The sequence below is a fragment of the Sesamum indicum genome, linkage group LG2 (genome assembly GCF_026168435.1).
Source record: "Sesamum indicum cultivar Baizhima isolate 11 linkage group LG2, ASM2616843v1, whole genome shotgun sequence".
In the NCBI taxonomy this organism is placed as follows: Eukaryota; Viridiplantae; Streptophyta; class Magnoliopsida; order Lamiales; family Pedaliaceae; genus Sesamum; species Sesamum indicum.
In genome coordinates, this window is record NC_142658.1 from 7,881,528 (window position 1) to 7,901,104 (window position 19,577).

Here is a 19,577-nt window from a genome sequence, read left to right on the forward strand (position 1 = left end):
TTACGCTTAGAAAATTTAACACACAAACTCTTGGGTCTAGACCTACGTTTGGGTCAAGTTTCGTCGAATTCTGAGAATGCTCAATATTTAGCTGTTTGCACAGTTTTATTAAAACAAGTTTGTTTCCCTTTTATACTAACTTGTAGTTATTATTACGCTTAGAAAATTTACAGCACAAATGCTTGGTTCTTGACCAACGTTTGGGTCAAGTTTCGTCGAATTCTGAGAACGTTCAAAATTTAGCTATTTTGCACGGTTTTATTAAAGCAAGTTTGTTTCGCTTTTATACTAACTTCTAGTTATTATTACGCTTAGCAAATTTACAACACAAATGGATGGGTCTAGTCCTGCGATTGGGTCAAGTTTCGTTGAATTCTGAGAACGTCCCAAAGTTAGCTGTTTTGCACGGTTTTATTAAAACAAGTTTGTTTCCCTTTTATAGTAACTTGTAGTTATTATTACGCTTAGAAAATTTAACACACAAACTAGACCAACGTTTGGGTCAAGTTTCGTCCAATGCTGAGAATGCTAAAAAATTAGCTGTTTTGCACGGTTTTATTAAAACTAGTTTGTTTCCCTTTTATACTAACTTGTAATTATTATTACGCTTAGCAAATTTACAACACAAATGCTTGGGTCTAGACCAACGTTTGGGTCAAGTTTCGTCGAATTCTGAGAACGTTCAAAATTTAGCTGTTTTCACGGTTATATTAAAACAAGTTTGTTTCCCTTTTATAGTAACTTGTAGTTATTATTACGCTTACAAAATTTAACACACAAACTTTTGGGTCTAGACCTACGTTTGGGTCAAGTTTCGTCGAATTCTGAGAATGCTCAATATTTAGCTGTTTTGCACAGTTTCATTAAAACAAGTTTGTTTCCCTTTTATACTAACTTGTAGTTATTATTACGCTTAGCAAATTTACAACACAAATGCTTGGGTCTAGACCAACGTTTGGGTCAAGTTTCGTCGAATTCTGAGAACGTTCAAAATTTAGCTATTTTCCACGGTTTTATTAAAGCAAGTTTGTTTCGCTTTTATACTAACTTCTAGTAATTATTACGCTTAGCAAATTTACAACACAAATGGATGGGTCTAGTCCTGCGATTGGGTCAAGTTTCGTTGAATTCTGAGAACGTCCAAAAGTTAGCTGTTTTGCACGGTTTTATTAAAACAAGTTTGTTTCCCTTTTATAGTAACTTGTAGTTATTATTACGCTTAGAAAATTTAACACACAAACTAGACCAACGTTTGGGTCAAGTTTCGTCCAATGCTGAGAATGCTAAAAAATTAGCTGTTTTGCACGGTTTTATTAAAACTAGTTTGTTTCCCTTTTATACTAACTTGTAGTTATTATTACGCTTAGCAAATTTACAACACAAATGCTTGGGTCTAGACCAACGTTTGGGTCAAGTTTCGTCGAATTCTGAGAACGTTCAAAATTTAGCTGTTTTCACGGTTATATTAAAACAAGTTTGTTTCCCTTTTATAGTAACTTGTAGTTATTATTACGCTTAGAAAATTTAACACACAAACTCTTGGGTCTAGACCTACGTTTGGGTCAAGTTTCGTCGAATTCTGAGAATGCTCAATATTTAGCTGTTTTGCACAGTTTCATTAAAACAAGTTTGTTTCCCTTTTATACTAACTTGTAGTTATTATTACGCTTAGCAAATTTACAACACAAATGCTTGGGTCTAGACCAACGTTTGGGTCAAGTTTCGTCGAATTCTGAGAACGTTCAAAATTTAGCTATTTTCCACGGTTTTTATTAAAGCAAGTTTGTTTCGCTTTTATACTAACTTCTAATTATTATTACGCTTAGCATATACAACACAAATGGATGGGTGTAGTCCTGCGATTGGGTCAAGTTTCGTTGAATTCTGAGAACGTCCAAAAGTTAGCTGTTTTGCACGGTTTTATTAAAACAAGTTTGTGTCCCTTTTATAATAACTTGTAGTTATTATTACGCTTACAAAATTAAACACACAAACTCTTGGGTCTAGACCTACGTTTGGGTCAAGTTTCGTCGAATTCTGAGAATGTTCAATATTTAGCTGTTTTGCACGGTTTTATTAAAACAAGTTTGTTTTCCTTTTATACTAACTTGTAGTTATTATTACGCTTCAAATTTAACATACAAACTCTTGGGTCTAGACCTACGTTTGGGTCAAGTTTCGTCCAATGCTGAGAATGCTAAAAAATTAGCTGTTTTGCACAGGTTTTATTAAAACAAGTTTGTTAACCTTTTATACTAACTTGTAGTTATTATTACGCTTAGCAAATTTACAACACAAATGCTTGGGTCTAGACCAACCTTTGGTTCAAGTTTCGTCGAATTTTGAGAACGTTCAAAATTTAGCTGTTTTCACGGTTATATTAAAACAAGTTTGTTTCCCTTTCATAGTAACTTGTAGTTATTATTACGCTTAGAAAATTTAACACACAAACTCTTGGGTCTAGACCTACGTTTGGGTCAAGTTTCGTCGAATTCTGAGAATGCTCAATATTTAGCTGTTTTGCACAGTTTTATTAAAACAAGTTTGTTTTCCTTTTATACTAACTTGTAGTTATTATTACGCTTAGCAAATTTACAACACAAATGCTTGGGTCTAGACCAACGTTTGGGTCAAGTTTCGTCGAATTCTGAGAACGTTCAAAATTTAGCTATTTTGCACGGTTTTATTAAAGCAAGTTTGTTTCGCTTTTATACTAACTTCTAGTTATTATTACGCTTAGCATATTTACAACACAAATGGATGGGTCTAGTCCTGCGATTGGGTCAAGTTTCGTTGAATTCTGAGTACGTCCAAAAGTTAGCTGTTTTGCACGGTTTTATTAAAACAAGTTTGTGTCCCTTTTATAGTAACTTGTAGTTGTTATTACGCTTAGAAAATTAAACACACAAACTCTTGGGTCTAGACCTACGTTTGGGTCAAGTTCGTCCAATGCTGAGAATGCTCAAAAATTAACTGTTTTGCACGGTTTTATTAAAACAAGTTTGTTTCCCTTTTATACTAACTTGTAGTTATTATTACGCCTCAAATTTAACATACAAACTCTTGGGTCTAGACCTACGTTTGGGTCAAGTTTCGTCCAATGCTGAGAATGCGAAAAAATTAGCTATTTTGCACAGGTTTTATTAAAACAAGTTTGTTAATCTTTTATACTAACTTATAATTATTATTACGCTTAGCAAATTTACAACACAAATGCTTGGGTCTAGACCAACCTTTGGTTCAAGTTTCGTCGAATTTTAAGAACGTTCAAAATTTAGCTGTTTTCACGGTTATATTAAAAAAGTTTGTTTCCCTTTTATAGTAACTTGTAGTTATTATTACGCTTAGAAAATTTAACACACAAACTCTTGGGTCTAGACCTACGTTTGGGTCAAGTTTCGTCGAATTCTGAGAATGCTCAATATTTAGCTGTTTTGCACAGTTTTATTAAAACAAGTTTGTTTCCCTTTTATACTAACTTGTAGTTATTATTACGCTTAGAAAATTTACAACACAAATGTTTGGGTCTAGACCAACGTTTTGGTCAAGTGTCGTCGAATTCTGAGAACGTTCAAAATTTAGCTATTTTGCACGGTTTTATTAAAGCAAGTTTGTTTCGCTTTTATACTAACTTCTAGTTATTATTACGCTTAGCAAATTTACAACACAAATGGATGGGAATAGTCCTGCGATTGGGTCAAGTTTCGTTGAATTCTGAGAACGTCCAAAAGTTAGCTGTTTTGCACGGTTTTATTAAAACAACTTTGTTTCCCTTTTATAGTAACTTGTAGTTATTATTACGCTTAGAAAATTTAACACACAAACTCTTGGGTCTAGACCTACGTTTGGGTCAAGTTTCGTCGAATTCTGAGAATGCTCAATATTTAGCTGTTTTGCACAGTTTTATTAAAACAAGTTTGTTTCCCTTTTATACTAACTTGTAGTTATTATTACGCTTAGAAAATTTACAGCACAAATGCTTGGGTCTAGACCAACGTTTGGGTCAAGTTTCGTCGAATTCTGAGAACGTTCAAAATTTAGCTGTTTTCACGGTTATATTAAAACAAGTTTGTTTCCCTTTTATAGTAACTTGTAGTTATTATTACGCTTAGAAAATTTAACACACAAACTCTTGGGTCTAGACCCACGTTTGGGTCAAGTTTCGTCGAATTCTGAGAATGCTCAATATTTAGCTGTTTTGCACAGTTTTATTAAAACAAGTTTGTTTCCCTTTTATACTAACTTGTAGTTATTATTACGCTTAGAAAATTTACAGCACAAATGCTTGGGTCTAGACCAACGTTTGGGTCAAGTTTCGTCGAATTCTGAGAACGTTCAAAATTTAGCTATTTTGCACGGTTTTATTAAAGCAAGTTTGTTTCGCTTTTATACTAACTTCTAGTTATTATTACGCTTAGCAAATTTACAACACAAATGGATGGGTCTAGTCCTGCGATTGGGTCAAGTTTCGTTGAATTCTGAGAACGTCCAAAAGTTAGCTGTTTTGCACGGTTTTATTAAAACAAGTTTGTTTCCCTTTTATAGTAACTTGTAGTTATTATTACGCTTAGAAAATTTAACACACAAACTCTTGGGTCTAGACCTACGTTTGGGTCAAGTTTCGTCGAATTCTGAGAATGCTCAATATTTAGCTGTTTTGCACAGTTTTATTAAAACAAGTTTGTTTCCCTTTTATACTAACTTGTAGTTATTATTATGCTTAGAAAATTTACAGCACAAATGCTTGGTTTTAGACCAACGTTTGGGTCAAGTTTCGTCGAATTCTGAGAACGTTCAAAATTTAGCTATTTTGCACGGTTTTATTAAAGCAAGTTTGTTTCGCTTTTATACTAACTTCTAGTTATTATTACGCTTAGCAAATTTACAACACAAATGGATGGGTCTAGTCCTGCGATTGGGTCAAGTTTCGTTGAATTCTGAGAACGTCCCAAAGTTAGCTGTTTTGCACGGTTTTATTAAAACAAGTTTGTTTCCCTTTTATAGTAACTTGTAGTTATTATTACGCTTAGAAAATTTAACACACAAACTAGACCAACGTTTGGGTCAAGTTTCGTCCAATGCTGAGAATGCTAAAAAATTAGCTGTTTTGCACGGTTTTATTAAAACTAGTTTGTTTCCCTTTTATACTAACTTGTAGTTATTATTACGCTTAGCAAATTTACAACACAAATGCTTGGGTCTAGACCAACGTTTGGGTCAAGTTTCGTCGAATTCTGAGAACGTTCAAAATTTAGCTGTTTTCACGGTTATATTAAAACAAGTTTGTTTCCCTTTTATAGTAACTTGTAGTTATTATTACGCTTAGAAAATTTAACACACAAACTCTTGGGTCTAGACCTACGTTTGGGTCAAGTTTCGTCGAATTCTGAGAATGCTCAATATTTAGCTGTTTTGCACAGTTTCATTAAAACAAGTTTGTTTCCCTTTTATACTAACTTGTAGTTATTATTACGCTTAGCAAATTTACAACACAAATGCTTGGGTCTAGACCAACGTTTGGGTCAAGTTTCGTCGAATTCTGAGAACGTTCAAAATTTAGCTATTTTCCACGGTTTTATTAAAGCAAGTTTGTTTCGCTTTTATACTAACTTCTAGTTATTATTACGCTTAGCATATTTACAACACAAATGGATGGGTGTAGTCCTGCGATTGGGTCAAGTTTCGTTGAATTCTGAGAACGTCCAAAAGTTAGCTGTTTTGCACGGTTTTATTAAAACAAGTTTGTGTCCCTTTTATAGTAACTTGTAGTTATTATTACGCTTACAAAATTAAACACACAAACTCTTGGGTCTAGACCTACGTTTGGGTCAAGTTTCGTCGAATTCTGAGAATGCTCAATATTTAGCTGTTTTGCACGGTTTTATTAAAACAAGTTTGTTTTCCTTTTATACTAACTTGTAGTTATTATTACGCTTCAAATTTAACATACAAACTCTTGGGTCTAGACCTACGTTTGGGTCAAGTTTCGTCCAATGCTGAGAATGCTAAAAAATTAGCTGTTTTGCACAGGTTTTATTAAAACAAGTTTGTTAACCTTTTATACTAACTTGTAGTTATTATTACGCTTAGCAAATTTACAACACAAATGCTTGGGTCTAGACCAACCTTTGGTTCAAGTTTCGTCGAATTTTGAGAACGTTCAAAATTTAGCTGTTTTCACGGTTATATTAAAACAAGTTGGTTTCCCTTTCATAGTAACTTGTAGTTATTATTACGCTTAGAAAATTTAACACACAAACTCTTGGGTCTAGACCTACGTTTGGGTCAAGTTTCGTCGAATTCTGAGAATGCTCAATATTTAGCTGTTTTGCACAGTTTTATTAAAACAAGTTTGTTTTCCTTTTATACTAACTTGTAGTTATTATTACGCTTAGCAAATTTACAACACAAATGCTTGGGTCTAGACCAACGTTTGGGTCAAGTTTCGTCGAATTCTGAGAACGTTCAAAATTTAGCTATTTTGCACGGTTTTATTAAAACAAGTTTGTGTCCCTTTTATAGTAACTTGTAGTTGTTATTACGCTTAGAAAATTAAACACACAAACTCTTGGGTCTAGACCTACGTTTGGGTCAAGTTCGTCCAATGCTGAGAATGCTCAAAAATTAACTGTTTTGCACGGTTTTATTAAAACAAGTTTGTTTCCCTTTTATACTAACTTGTAGTTATTATTACGCCTCAAATTTAACATACAAACTCTTGGGTCTAGACCTACGTTTGGGTCAAGTTTCGTCCAATGCTGAGAATGCTCAAAAATTAGCTATTTTGCACAGGTTTTATTAAAACAAGTTTGTTAATCTTTTATACTAACTTATAATTCTTATTACGCTTAGCAAATTTACAACACAAATGCTTGGGTCTAGACCAACCTTTGGTTCAAGTTTCGTCGAATTTTGAGAACGTTCAAAATTTAGCTGTTTTCACGGTTATATTAAAACAAGTTTGTTTCCCTTTTATAGTAACTTGTAGTTATTATTACGCTTAGAAAATTTAACACACAAACTCTTGGGTCTAGACCCACGTTTGGGTCAAGTTTCGTCGAATTCTGAGAATGCTCAATATTTAGCTGTTTTGCACAGTTTTATTAAAACAAGTTTGTTTCCCTTTTATACTAACTTGTAGTTATTATTACGCTTAGAAAATTTACAGCACAAATGCTTGGGTCTAGACCAACGTTTGGGTCAAGTTTCGTCGAATTCTGAGAACGTTCAAAATTTAGCTATTTTGCACGGTTTTATTAAAGCAAGTTTGTTTCGCTTTTATACTAACTTCTAGTTATTATTACGCTTAGCAAATTTACAACACAAATGGATGGGTCTAGTCCTGCGATTGGGTCAAGTTTCGTTGAATTCTGAGAACGTCCAAAAGTTAGCTGTTTTGCACGGTTTTATTAAAACAAGTTTGTTTCCCTTTTATAGTAACTTGTAGTTATTATTACGCTTAGAAAATTTAACACACAAACTAGACCAACGTTTGGGTCAAGTTTCGTCCAATGCTGAGAATGCTAAAAAATTAGCTGTTTTGCACGTTTTTATTAAAACTAGTTTGTTTCCCTTTTATACTAACTTGTAGTTATTATTACGCTTAGCAAATTTACAACACAAATGCTTGGGTCTAGACCAACGTTTGGGTCAAGTTTCGTCGAATTCTGAGAACGTTCAAAATTTAGCTATTTTGCACGGTTTTATTAAAGCAAGTTTGTTTCGCTTTTATACTAACTTCTAGTTATTATTACGCTTAGCATATTTACAACACAAATGGATGGGTCTAGTCCTGCGATTGGGTCAAGTTTCGTTGAATTCTGAGTACGTCCAAAAGTTAGCTGTTTTGCACGGTTTTATTAAAACAAGTTTGTGTCCCTTTTATAGTAACTTGTAGTTGTTATTACGCTTAGAAAATTAAACACACAAACTCTTGGGTCTAGACCTACGTTTGGGTCAAGTTCGTCCAATGCTGAGAATGCTCAAAAATTAACTGTTTTGCACGGTTTTATTAAAACAAGTTTGTTTCCCTTTTATACTAACTTGTAGTTATTATTACGCCTCAAATTTAACATACAAACTCTTGGGTCTAGACCTACGTTTGGGTCAAGTTTCGTCCAATGCTGAGAATGCTCAAAAATTAGCTATTTTGCACAGGTTTTATTAAAACAAGTTTGTTAATCTTTTATACTAACTTATAATTCTTATTACGCTTAGCAAATTTACAACACAAATGCTTGGGTCTAGACCAACCTTTGGTTCAAGTTTCGTCGAATTTTGAGAACGTTCAAAATTTAGCTGTTTTCACGGTTATATTAAAACAAGTTTGTTTCCCTTTTATAGTAACTTGTAGTTATTATTACGCTTAGAAAATTTAACACACAAACTCTTGGGTCTAGACCCACGTTTGGGTCAAGTTTCGTCGAATTCTGAGAATGCTCAATATTTAGCTGTTTTGCACAGTTTTATTAAAACAAGTTTGTTTCCCTTTTATACTAACTTGTAGTTATTATTACGCTTAGAAAATTTACAGCACAAATGCTTGGGTCTAGACCAACGTTTGGGTCAAGTTTCGTCGAATTCTGAGAACGTTCAAAATTTAGCTATTTTGCACGGTTTTATTAAAGCAAGTTTGTTTCGCTTTTATACTAACTTCTAGTTATTATTACGCTTAGCAAATTTACAACACAAATGGATGGGTCTAGTCCTGCGATTGGGTCAAGTTTCGTTGAATTCTGAGAACGTCCAAAAGTTAGCTGTTTTGCACGGTTTTATTAAAACAAGTTTGTTTCCCTTTTATAGTAACTTGTAGTTATTATTACGCTTAGAAAATTTAACACACAAACTAGACCAACGTTTGGGTCAAGTTTCGTCCAATGCTGAGAATGCTAAAAAATTAGCTGTTTTGCACGTTTTTATTAAAACTAGTTTGTTTCCCTTTTATACTAACTTGTAGTTATTATTACGCTTAGCAAATTTACAACACAAATGCTTGGGTCTAGACCAACGTTTGGGTCAAGTTTCGTCGAATTCTGAGAACGTTCAAAATTTAGCTATTTTGCACGGTTTTATTAAAGCAAGTTTGTTTCGCTTTTATACTAACTTCTAGTTATTATTACGCTTAGCATATTTACAACACAAATGGATGGGTCTAGTCCTGCGATTGTGTCAAGTTTCGTTGAATTCTGAGAACGTCCAAAAGTTAGCTGTTTTGCACGGTTTTATTAAAACAAGTTTGTGTCCCTTTTATTGTAACTTGTAGTTATTATTACGCTTAGAAAATTAAACACACAAACTCTTGGGTCTAGACCAACGTTTGGGTCAAGTTTCGTCCAATGCTGAGAATTCTCAAAAATTAGCTGTTTTGCATGGTTTTATTAAAACTAGTTTGTTTCCCTTTTATACTAACTTGTAGTTATTATTACGCTTAGCAAATTTACAACACAAATTCTTCGGTCTAGACCAACGTTTGGGTCAAGTTTCGTCGAATTCTAAGAACGTTCAAAATTTAGCTGTTTTCACGGTTATATTAAAACAAGTTTGTTTCCCTTTTATAGTAACTTGTAGTTATTATTACGCTTAGAAAATTTAACACACAAAATCTTGGATCTAGACCTACGTTTGGGTCAAGTTTCGTCGAATTCTGAGAATACTCAATATTTAGCTGTTTTGCACAGTTTCATTAAAACAAGTTTGTTTCCCTTTTATACTAACTTGTAGTTATTATTACGCTTAGCAAATTTACAACACAAATGCTTGGGTCTAGACCAACGTTTGGGTCAAGTGTCGTCGAATGCTGAGAATGTTCAAAATTTAGCTATTTTGCACGGTATTATTAAAGCAAGTTTGTTTCGCTTTTATACTAACTTCTAGTAATTATTACACTTAGCAAATTTACAACACAAATGGATGGGTCTAGTCCTGCGATTGGGTCAAGTTTCGTTGAATTCTGAGAACGTCCAAAAGTTAGCTGTTTGCACGGTTTTATTAAAACAAGTTTGTTTCCCTTTTATAGTAACTTGTAGTTATTATTACGCTTAGAAAATTTAACACACAAACTAGACCAACGTTTGGGTCAAGTTTCGTCCAATGCTGAGAATGCTAAAAAATTAGCTGTTTTGCACGGTTTTATTAAAACTAGTTTGTTTCCCTTTTATACTAACTTGTAGTTATTATTACGCTTAGCAAATTTACAACACAAATGCTTGGGTCTAGACCAACGTTTGGGTCAAGTTTCGTCGAATTCTGAGAACGTTCAAAATTTAGCTGTTTTCACGGTTATATTAAAACAAGTTTGTTTCCCTTTTATAGTAACTTGTAGTTATTATTACGCTTAGAAAATTTAACACACAAACTCTTGGGTCTAGACCTACGTTTGGGTCAAGTTTCGTCGAATTCTGAGAATGCTCAATATTTAGCTGTTTTGCACAGTTTCATTAAAACAAGTTTGTTTCCCTTTTATACTAACTTGTAGTTATTATTACGCTTAGCAAATTTACAACACAAATGCTTGGGTCTAGACCAACGTTTGGGTCAAGTTTCGTCGAATTCTGAGAACGTTCAAAATTTAGCTATTTTCCACGGTTTTATTAAAGCAAGTTTGTTTCGCTTTTATACTAACTTCTAGTTATTATTACGCTTAGCATATTTACAACACAAATGGATGGGTGTAGTCCTGCGATTGGGTCAAGTTTCGTTGAATTCTGAGAACGTTCAAAAGTTAGCTGTTTTGCACGGTTTTATTAAAACAAGTTTGTGTCCCTTTTATAGTAACTTGTAGTTATTATTATGCTTACAAAATTAAACACACAAACTCTTGGGTCTAGACCTACGTTTGGGTCAAGTTTCGTCGAATTCTGAGAATGCTCAATATTTAGCTGTTTTGCACGGTTTCATTAAAACAAGTTTGTTTTCCTTTTATACTAACTTGTAGTTATTATTACGCTTCAAATTTAACATACAAACTCTTGGGTCTAGACCTACGTTTGGGTCAAGTTTCGTCCAATGCTGAGAATGCTCAAAAATTAGCTGTTTTGCACAGGTTTTATTAAAACAAGTTTGTTAACCTTTTATACTAACTTGTAGATATTATTACGCTTAGCAAATTTACAACACAAATGCTTGGGTCTAGACCAACCTTTGGTTCAAGTTTCGTCGAATTTTGAGAACGTTCAAAATTTAGCTGTTTTCACGGTTATATTAAAACAAGTTTGTTTCCCTTTCATAGTAACTTGTAGTTATTATTACGCTTAGAAAATTTAACACACAAACTCTTGGGTCTAGACCTACGTTTGGGTCAAGTTTCGTCGAATTCTGAGAATGCTCAATATTTAGCTGTTTTGCACAGTTTTATTAAAACAAGTTTGTTTTCCTTTTATACTAACTTATAGTTATTATTACGCTTAGCAAATTTACAACACAAATGCTTAGGTCTAGACCAACGTTTGGGTCAAGTTTCGTCGAATTCTGAGAACGTTCAAAATTTAGCTATTTTGCACGGTTTTATTAAAGCAAGTTTGTTTCGCTTTTATACTAACTTCTAGTTATTATTACGCTTAGCATATTTACAACACAAATGGATGGGTCTAGTCCTGCGATTGGGTCAAGTTTCGTTGAATTCTGAGTACGTCCAAAAGTTAGCTGTTTTGCACGGTTTTATTAAAACAAGTTTGTGTCCCTTTTATAGTAACTTGTAGTTATTATTACGCTTAGAAAATTAAACACACAAACTCTTGGGTCTAGACCTACGTTTGGGTCAAGTTCGTCCAATGCTGAGAATGCTCAAAAATTAACTGTTTTGCACGGTTTTATTAAAACAAGTTTGTTTCCCTTTTATACTAACTTGTAGTTATTATTACGCCTCAAATTTAACATACAAACTCTTGGGTCTAGACGTACGTTTGGGTCAAGTTTCGTCCAATGCTGAGAATGCTCAAAAATTAGCTATTTTGCACAGGTTTTATTAAAACAAGTTTGTTAATCTTTTATACTAACTTATAATTATTATTACGCTTAGCAAATTTACAACACAAATGCTTGGGTCTAGACCAACCTTTGGTTCAAGTTTCGTCGAATTTTGAGAACGTTCAAAATTTAGCTGTTTTCACGGTTATATTAAAACAAGTATTTTCCCTTTTATAGTAACTTGTAGTTATTATTACGCTTAGAAAATTTAACACACAAACTCTTGGGTCTAGACCTACGTTTGGGTCAAGTTTCGTCGAATTCTGAGAATGCTCAATACTTAGCTGTTTTGCACAGTTTTATTAAAACAAGTTTGTTTCCCTTTTATACTAACTTGTAGTTATTATTACGCTTACAAAATTTACAGCACAAATGCTTGGGTCTAGACCAACGTTTGGGTCAAGTTTCGTCGAATTCTGAGAACGTTCAAACTTTAGCTATTTTGCACGGTTTTATTAAAGCAAGTTTGTTTCGCTTTTATACTAACTTCTAGTTATTATTACGCTTAGCAAATTTACAACACAAATGGATGGGTCTAGTCCTGCGATTGGGTCAAGTTTCGTTGAATTCTGAGAACGTCCAAAAGTTAGCTGTTTTGCACGGTTTTATTAAAACAAGTTTGTTTCCCTTTTATAGTAACTTGTAGTTATTATTACGCTTAGAAAATTTAACACACAAACTAGACCAACGTTTGGGTCAAGTTTCGTCCAATGCTGAGAATGCTAAAAAATTAGCTGTTTTGCACGGTTTTATTAAAACTAGTTTGTTTCCCTTTTATACTAACTTGTAGTTATTATTACGCTTAGCAAATTTACAACACAAATGCTTGGGTCTAGACCAACGTTTGGGTCAAGTTTCGTCGAATTCTGAGAACGTTCAAAATTTAGCTGTTTTCACGGTTATATTAAAACAAGTTTGTTTCCCTTTTATAGTAACTTGTAGTTATTATTACGCTTAGAAAATTTAACACACAAACTCTTGGGTCTAGACCTACGTTTGGGTCAAGTTTCGTCGAATTCTGAGAATGCTCAATATTTAGTTGTTTTGCACAGTTTCATTAAAACAAGTTTGTTTCCCTTTTATACTAACTTGTAGTTATTATTACGCTTAGCAAATTTACAACACAAATGCTTGGGTCTAGACCAACGTTTGGGTCAAGTTTCGTCGAATTCTGAGAACGTTCAAAATTTAGCTATTTTCCACGGTTTTATTAAAGCAAGTTTGTTTCGCTTTTATACTAACTTCTAGTTATTATTACGCTTAGCATATTTACAACACAAATGGATGGGTGTAGTCCTGCGATTGGGTCAAGTTTCGTTGAATTCTGAGAACGTCCAAAAGTTAGCTGTTTTGCACGGTTTTATTAAAACAAGTTTGTGTCCCTTTTATAGTAACTTGTAGTTATTATTACGCTTACAAAATTAAACACACAAACTCTTGGGTCTAGACCTACGTTTGGGTCAAGTTTCGTCGAATTCTGAGAATGCTCAATATTTAGCTGTTTTGCACGGTTTTATTAAAACAAGTTTGTTTTCCTTTTATACTAACTTGTAGTTATTATTACGCTTCAAATTTAACATACAAACTCTTGGGTCTAGACCTACGTTTGGGTCAAGTTTCGTCCAATGCTGAGAATGCTAAAAAATTAGCTGTTTTGCACAGGTTTTATTAAAACAAGTTTGTTAACCTTTTATACTAACTTGTAGTTATTATTACGCTTAGCAAATTTACAACACAAATGCTTGGGTCTAGACCAACCTTTGGTTCAAGTTTCGTCGAATTTTGAGAACGTTCAAAATTTAGCTGTTTTCACGGTTATATTAAAACAAGTTTGTTTCCCTTTCATAGTAACTTGTAGTTATTATTACGCTTAGAAAATTTAACACACAAACTCTTGGGTCTAGACCTACGTTTGGGTCAAGTTTCGTCGAATTCTGAGAATGCTCAATATTTAGCTGTTTTGCACAGTTTTATTAAAACAAGTTTGTTTTCCTTTTATACTAACTTGTAGTTATTATTACGCTTAGCAAATTTACAACACAAATGCTTGGGTCTAGACGAACGTTTGGGTCAAGTTTCGTCGAATTCTGAGAACGTTCAAAATTTAGCTATTTTGCATGGTTTATTAAAGCAAGTTTGTTTCGCTTTTATACTAACTTCTAGTTATTATTACGCTTAGCATATTTACAACACAAATGGATGGGTCTAGTCCTGCGATTGGGTCAAGTTTCGTTGAATTCTGAGTACGTCCAAAAGTTAGCTGTTTTGCACGGTTTTATTAAAACAAGTTTGTGTCCCTTTTATAGTAACTTGTAGTTGTTATTACGCTTAGAAAATTAAACACACAAACTCTTGGGTCTAGACCTACGTTTGGGTCAAGTTCGTCCAATGCTGAGAATGCTCAAAAATTAACGGTTTTGCACGGTTTTATTAAAACAAGTTTGTTTCCCTTTTATACTAACTTGTAGTTATTATTACGCCTCAAATTTAACATACAAACTCTTGGGTCTAGACCTACGTTTGGGTCAAGTTTCGTCCAATGCTGAGAATGCTCAAAAATTAACTATTTTGCACAGGTTTTATTAAAACAAGTTTGTTAATCTTTTATACTAACTTATAATTATTATTACGCTTAGCAAATTTACAACACAAATGTTTGGGTCTAGACCAACCTTTGGTTCAAGTTTCGTCGAATTTAGAGAACGTTCAAAATTTAGCTGTTTTCACGGTTATATTAAAACAAGTTTGTTTCCCTTTTATAGTAACTTGTAGTTATTATTACGCTTAGAAAATTTAACACACAAACTCTTGGGTCTAGACCTACGTTTGGGTCAAGTTTCGTCGAATTCTGAGAATGCTCAATACTTAGCTGTTTTGCACAGTTTTATTAAAACAAGTTTGTTTCCCTTTTATACTAACTTGTAGTTATTATTACGCTTAGAAAATTTACAGCACAAATGCTTGGGTCTAGACCAACGTTTGGGTCAAGTTTCGTCGAATTCTGAGAACGTTCAAAATTTAGCTATTTTGCACGGTTTTATTAAAGCAAGTTTGTTTCGCTTTTATACTAACTTCTAGTTATTATTACGCTTAGCAAATTTACAACACACAAATGGATGGGTCTAGTCCTGCGATTGGGTCAAGTTTCGTTGAATTCTGAGAACGTCCAAAAGTTAGCTGTTTAGCACGGTTTTATTAAAACAAGTTTGTTTCCCTTTTATAGTAACTTGTAGTTATTATTACGCTTAGAAAATTTAACACACAAACTAGACCAACGTTTGGGTCAAGTTTCGTCCAATGCTGAGAATGCTAAAAAATTAGCTGTTTTGCACGGTTTTATTAAAACTAGTTTGTTTCCCTTTTATACTAACTTGTAGTTATTATTACGCTTAGCAAATTTACAACACAAATGCTTGGGTCTAGACCAACGTTTGGGTCAAGTTTCGTCGAATTCTGAGAACGTTCAAAATTTAGCTGTTTTCACGGTTATATTAAAACAAGTTTGTTTCCCTTTTATACTAACTTGTAGTTATTATTACGCTTAGAAAATTTAACACACAAACTCTTGGGTCTAGACCTACGTTTGGGTCAAGTTTCGTCGAATTCTGAGAATGCTCAATATTTAGCTGTTTTGCACAGTTTCATTAAAACAAGTTTGTTTCCCTTTTATACTAACTTGTAGTTATTATTACGCTTAGCAAATTTACAACACAAATGCTTGGGTCTAGACCAACGTTTGGGTCAAGTTTCGTCGAATTCTGAGAACGTTCAAAATTTAGCTGTTTTCACGGTTATATTAAAACAAGTTTGTTTCCCTTTTATAGTAACTTGTAGTTATTATTACGCTTAGAAAATTTAACACACAAACTCTTGGGTCTAGACCTACGTTTGGGTCAAGTTTCGTCGAATTCTGAGACTGCTCAATATTTAGCTGTTTTGCACAGTTTCATTAAAACAAGTTTGTTTCCCTTTTATACTAACTTGTAGTTATTATTACGCTTAGCAAATTTACAACACAAATGCTTGGGTCTAGACCAACGTTTGGGTCAAGTTTCGTCGAATTCTGAGAACGTTCAAAATTTAGCTATTTTCCACGGTTTTATTAAAGCAAGTTTGTTTCGCTTTTATACTAACTTCTAGTTATTATTACGCTTAGCATATTTACAACACAAATGGATGGGTGTAGTCCTGCGATTGGGTCAAGTTTCGTTGAATTCTGAGAACGTCCAAAAGTTAGCTGTTTTGCACGGTTTTATTAAAACAAGTTTGTGTCCCTTTTATAGTAACTTGTAGTTATTATTACGCTTACAAAATTAAACACACAAACTCTTGGGTCTAGACCTACGTTTGGGTCAAGTTTCGTCGAATTCTGAGAATGCTCAATATTTAGCTGTTTTGCACGGTTTTATTAAAACAAGTTTGTTTTCCTTTTATACTAACTTGTAGTTATTATTACGCTTCAAATTTAACATACAAACTCTTGGGTCTAGACCTACGTTTGGGTCAAGTTTCGTCCAATGCTGAGAATGCTAAAAAATTAGCTGTTTTGCACAGGTTTTATTAAAACAAGTTTGTTAACCTTTTATACTAACTTGTAGTTATTATTACGCTTAGCAAATTTACAACACAAATGCTTGGGTCTAGACCAACCTTTGGTTCAAGTTTCGTCGAATTTTGAGAACGTTCAAAATTTAGCTGTTTTCACGGTTATATTAAAACAAGTTTGTTTCCCTTTCATAGTAACTTGTAGTTATTATTACGCTTAGAAAATTTAACACACAAACTCTTGGGTCTAGACCTACGTTTGGGTCAAGTTTCGTCGAATTCTGAGAATGCTCAATATTTAGCTGTTTTGCACAGTTTTATTAAAACAAGTTTGTTTTCCTTTTATACTAACTTGTAGTTATTATTACGCTTAGCAAATTTACAACACAAATGCTTGGGTCTAGACGAACGTTTGGGTCAAGTTTCGTCGAATTCTGAAAACGTTCAAAATTTAGCTATTTTGCACGGTTTTATTAAAGCAAGTTTGTTTCGCTTTTATACTAACTTCTAGTTATTATTACGCTTAGCATATTTACAACACAAATGGATGGGTCTAGTCCTGCGATTGGGTCAAGTTTCGTTGAATTCTGAGTACGTCCAAAAGTTAGCTGTTTTGCACGGTTTTATTAAAACAAGTTTGTGTCCCTTTTATAGTAACTTGTAGTTGTTATTACGCTTAGAAAATTAAACACACAAACTCTTGGGTCTAGACCTACGTTTGGGTCAAGTTCGTCCAATGCTGAGAATGCTCAAAAATTAACTGTTTTGCACGGTTTTATTAAAACAAGTTTGTTTCCCTTTTATACTAACTTGTAGTTATTATTACGCCTCAAATTTAACATACAAACTCTTGGGTCTAGACCTACGTTTGGGTCAAGTTTCGTCCAATGCTGAGAATGCTCAAAAATTAGCTATTTTGCACAGGTTTTATTAAAACAAGTTTGTTAATCTTTTATACTAACTTATAATTATTATTACGCTTAGCAAATTTACAACACAAATGTTTGGGTCTAGACCAACCTTTGGTTCAAGTTTCGTCGAATTTTGAGAACGTTCAAAATTTAGCTGTTTTCACGGTTATATTAAAACAAGTTTGTTTCCCTTTTATAGTAACTTGTAGTTATTATTACGCTTAGAAAATTTAACACACAAACTCTTGGGTCTAGACCTACGTTTGGGTCAAGTTTCGTCGAATTCTGAGAATGCTCAATACTTAGCTGTTTTGCACAGTTTTATTAAAACAAGTTTGTTTCCCTTTTATACTAACTTGTAGTTATTATTACGCTTAGAAAATTTACAGCACAAATGCTTGGGTCTAGACCAACGTTTGGGTCAAGTTTCGTCGAATTCTGAGAACGTTCAAAATTTAGCTATTTTGCACGGTTTTATTAAAGCAAGTTTGTTTCGCTTTTATACTAACTTCTAGTTATTATTACGCTTAGCAAATTTACAACACACAAATGGATGGGTCTAGTCCTGCGATTGGGTCAAGTTTCGTTGAATTCTGAGAACGTCCAAAAGTTAGCTGTTTTGCACGGTATTATTAAAACAAGTTTGTTTCCCTTTTATAGTAACTTGTAGTTATTATTACGCTTAGAAAATTTAACACACAAACTAGACCAACGTTTGGGTCAAGTTTCGTCCAATGCTGAGAATGCTAAAAAATTAGCTGTTTTGCACGGTTTTATTAAAACTAGTTTGTTTCCCTTTTATACTAACTTGTAGTTATTATTACGCTTAGCAAATTTACAACACAAATGCTTGGGTCTAGACCAACGTTTGGGTCAAGTTTCGTCGAATTCTGAGAACGTTCAAAATTTAGCTGTTTTCACGGTTATATTAAAACAAGTTTGTTTCCCTTTTATAGTAACTTGTAGTTATTATTACGCTTAGAAAATTTAACACACAAACTCTTGGGTCTAGACCTACGTTTGGGTCAAGTTTCGTCGAATTCTGAGACTGCTCAATATTTAGCTGTTTTGCACAGTTTCATTAAAACAAGTTTGTTTCCCTTTTATACTAACTTGTAGTTATTATTACGCTTAGCAAATTTACAACACAAATGCTTGGGTCTAGACCAACCTTTGGTTCAAGTTTCGTCGAATTTTGAGAACGTTCAAAATTTAGCTGTTTTCACGGTTATATTAAAACAAGTTTGTTTCCCTTTCATAGTAACTTGTAGTTATTATTACGCTTAGAAAATTTAACACACAAACTCTTGGGTCTAGACCTACGTTTGGGTCAAGTTTCGTCGAATTCTGAGAATGCTCAATATTTAGCTGTTTTGCACAGTTTTATTAAAACAAGTTTGTTTCCCTTTTATACTAACTTGTAGTTATTATTACGCTTAGCAAATTTACAACACAAATGCTTGGGTCTAGACCAACGTTTGGGTCAAGTTTCGTCGAATTCTGAGAACGTTCAAAATTTAGCTGTTTTCACGGTTATATTAAAACAAGTTTGTTTCCCTTTTATACTAACTTGTAGTTATTATTACGCTTAGAAAATTTAACACACAAACTCTTGGGTCTAGACCTACGTTTGGGTCAAGTTTCGTCGAATTCTGAGAATGCTCAATATTTAGCTGTTTTGCACAGTTTCATTAAAACAAGTTTGTTTCCCTTTTATACTAACTTGTAGTTATTATTACGCTTAGCAAATTTACAACACAAATGCTTGGGTCTAGACCAACGTTTGGGTCAAGTTTCGTCGAATTCTGAGAACGTTCAAAATTTAGCTGTTTTCACGGTTATATTAAAACAAGTTTGTTTCCCTTTTATAGTAACTTGTAGTTATTATTACGCTTAGAAAATTTAACACACAAACTCTTGGGTCTAGACCTACGTTTGGGTCAAGTTTCGTCGAATTCTGAGACTGCTCAATATTTAGCTGTTTTGCACAGTTTCATTAAAACAAGTTTGTTTCCCTTTTATACTAACTTGTAGTTATTATTACGCTTAGCAAATTTACAACACAAATGCTTGGGTCTAGACCAACGTTTGGGTCAAGTTTCGTCGAATTCTGAGAACGTTCAAAATTTAGCTATTTTCCACGGTTTTATTAAAGCA